The 3,401-nt window shown below is 49.1% G+C and overlaps 1 pseudogene across 1 annotated transcript; it reads right to left on the bottom strand.

Annotated features, from left to right (window-relative positions):
* Positions 1 to 274: 274 nt before the first annotated feature.
* Positions 275 to 3,101, bottom strand: LOC148303751 (heat shock protein 70 B2 pseudogene; annotated as a pseudogene). The gene has a single exon (XR_015838431.1). The product of XR_015838431.1 is annotated as a heat shock protein 70 B2 pseudogene (transcript).
* Between the last annotated feature and the right edge of the window lie 300 nt (positions 3,102 to 3,401).

Below are 3,401 nucleotides of genomic sequence, written 5' to 3'. Positions count from 1 at the left end.
CGATCAAGATAACACTGCGTTAATATGATACAGTGCCCTATGCACCATTGGGATGCGGATAAGGGTTTTATTATTTATTTTTTTATTAAATACAGATCTAAATATTTTTTTTGTACTGGGCTCAAGTAAAAGTAGCTTCGTTGTATGGTACTTTAAATGATTTTTTTTTAAATTTCCTAGGTTTATCAATCCACCAATAGAGGTTTATAATGGATGTGCCATTTCGGAGGATAAAGCAAAATAAAGTAAGCAAAATAAAACATCGGAAATATTATATTAACTTTGGTTTATTTTTTAACCATTATTTACATTTATTTCACACTTACAATATAAGTCTTACAAGTAAAATAAATAATAATACTAGAATTCTTAATATTATAATGAATGCTTTGATAATGAGAAAAGATGGGGTGATGGAATGTGTGGGTATATACAGGTATAATGGGAATGAAGTGCTATTTCAGAGTATAATATAATAAATATTAAGCATAATAAAGCATCAAAACTATCTCTAGATTATTTTCTAATAATTAATCACATTAATTCCTGAATTAATAAATAATAGTCTGACATGTAAAATAAATAGTAATACTAGAACTCTTAGAATATTAACATATTTTGGACTAGTGTTTTTTAAGCTGGCTGGGATTTGATAATTATGTACATACATATAGTTAAGACCTTTAAAATGAGATTGGTAGATAATATTCATATAAAAACATTAAAATATCTTGACTTTGAAATGAAGCTAGCGTAGAAGGTAAAAATACCTTTCTGTCCTTAAGCATCTACCAACCGAACGAGTTGAAATACTTTTCCCGTCCAAAATGTGTTAACCTTGGTTTATTTTCTTATTATTTACATTAATCTTCATTTAATAAAATAACAGTCTTACAATAATAGAATTCTTAATATTGACAAATGCCCTGGTGATTTCAAAAGATGGGATGATGGAATGTGCAAGTATGTGAAGGTATCTTAGTCTACTTCTTCCACGGTGGGTCCGGAACGGTGCGCACTGCCGGCCTGCTGGGCACACCCTGAGGCGGGGCGGGCTCCCTGCCCTGACCCCTGCCCCGCTCGAAGCAGCGGCTCTATCGCGGAGGAGAACTCCCGCAGACGGTGCTCGTACTCCTCCACCTCGGCCAGGGTGTTGCTGTCCAGCCAGCGCACCGCCTCCTCGCACAGAGTCTCCGCCCTCTTTCTCTCTTCTACGCCCAAAGCGCTACCTCCTTCCGCCAGGGCTTGCTTGGCGCCGAACACCTGCCCTTCCAGCTTGTTGCGCGCCTCCACTCGCCTGCGTGTCGCCTCGTCTTCCGCGCGGAAGCGCTCCGCCTCTTCCAACATGCGCTCTATGTCCTTCTGAGACAGGCGGCCCTTGTCGTTCTTGATGGTGATGCAGTTCGACTTGCCGGAGCCCGTTTCGCGCGCCGATACGTTCAGAATGCCGTTGGCGTCCAGGTCGAAGGTGACCTCGATTTTGGGCACTCCGCGCGGGGCCAGAGGAATCCCCGATAGTTCGAAGGTTCCCAGCAAGTTGTTGTCCTTTGTCATGGCGCGCTCGCCTTCGAACACCTGCACGCTGACCCCGGGCTGGTTGTCCGCGTACGTCGAGAAGATCTGCGTCTGTTTGCAGGGAATGCGGGCGTTGCGCTCCACGATCTTGGTCATCACCCCTCCGGCCGTCTCGATGCCGAGGGACAGGGGAGCCACGTCCACGAGCAACACGTCGCGGATTTTGGAATCGCTCTCTCCGCTCAAGATGGCCGCCTGCACGGCCGCGCCGTACGCCACCGCCTCGTCGGGGTTGATAGAGAGGTTCAGCTGCTTGCCGTTGAAAAAGTTCCGCAGGAGACTCTGGACTTTGGGGATCCTGGTAGACCCGCCCACCAGCACCACGTCGTGGATGTCGCTCTTGTCCATCTTGGCGTCCCTCAGCGCCTTCTCGACGGGCTCGAGCGTGCCCCGGAACAGGTCGGAGCACAGCTCCTCGAAGCGGGCCCTGGAGACCTTGCTGTACAGGTCCACTCCCTCGTAGAGCGCGTCTATCTCGATGGTGGCCTCCGTGCTGGAGGACAGCGTCCTCTTGGCCCTCTCGGCGGCCGTGCGCAGGCGCCGCAGCGCGCGCGGGTTGCCGCTCAAGTCTTTCTTATACTTACGCTTGAACTCCTCGGCCAGATGGGTGACCAGCCGGTTGTCAAAGTCCTCGCCTCCCAGGTGCGTGTCCCCGGCCGTGGCCTTCACCTCGAACAGGGAGCCCTCAGCGATGCTCAGGATGGACACGTCGAACGTGCCGCCGCCCAGGTCGAAGATGAGCACGTTCTTCTCCCCGCCGAGGTTCTTGTCCAGCCCGTAGGCGAGCGCGGCGGCCGTGGGCTCGTTGACGACGCGCAGCACGCGCAGGCCGGCGATGGCGGCGGCGTCCTTGGTGGCCTGGCGCTGCGAGTCCGTGAAGTAGGCGGGCACCGTGACCACCGCGTCCCTCACGCCGCAGCCGAGGTAGGCCTCGGCCGTTTGCTTCATCTTGGCCAGCACCATGGAGCTGATCTCCTCGGGCGAGAAGGTCTTGCTCTCGCCCTTGTACTCCACCTGCACGGCGGGCTTGTCCCCCGCGGCCACCACGCGGAAGGGCCAGTGCGCGGCGTCCTCCCGCACCTTGGGGTCCGCGAACTTGCGCCCGATGAGGCGCTTGGCGTCGAACACCGTGTTGGCCGGGTTCATGGCCACTTGGTTCTTGGCGGCGTCCCCCACGAGCCTCTCGGTGTCCGTGAAGGCCACGTACGAGGGCGTCGTCCTGTTCCCCTGGTCGTTAGCTATGATCTCCACATTTCCATTCTGCCACACTCCCACGCAGGAATATGTGGTTCCCAAATCGATTCCGATCGCGACCATTTTTCTGTTTTTTCCTTCTCTTTTATGACTTCCAAAAAATATTTTCACACTATCGACTCCTTTTAAACTCCAAAGTGCTTTCAGATTTTCACGACTGGTATTCTTGTTTAATAATATTCAATTCTTCTTTCTTGGTTCTCGTCGTGGAATGTTACTTAGTCAACTATGGCTTCTTCAGTTTTCACTCGAACTTGCTCTGAGTTTCAAATGATTATGTCGTTCCCGCCGAGCGCCGCTCTTTATATACACGGCTCGCTATTGGTCGCATTCCAGAATATTCCACCAATGAAACTTCGTGTATTTTCTGGAACGTCAGGTTATCTCAACCTTTTTATTGTATGTTTTTATATCGGTATTATAAATTACATTGTTTAGAAATTAATTTAATATATTTTTTATAAAAACCATATTTACTATTATTTTAACTCTGCATACACAACAGATATGGAAATTATTTTTTCTATATATTTTCTCAAGTAGAAACGATATTATCTATTCTCGAGTGCGTA

Source organism: Brachycentrus maculatus, unplaced genomic scaffold (assembly GCF_059751285.1).
Source record: "Brachycentrus maculatus isolate JH-2025_06_01 unplaced genomic scaffold, ASM5975128v1 h1tg000351l, whole genome shotgun sequence".
NCBI classification, from domain to species: Eukaryota; Metazoa; Arthropoda; class Insecta; order Trichoptera; family Brachycentridae; genus Brachycentrus; species Brachycentrus maculatus.
The sequence above is the reverse complement of the archived record's forward strand: the minus strand, read 5'-3'. Positions and strand labels throughout refer to the sequence as shown.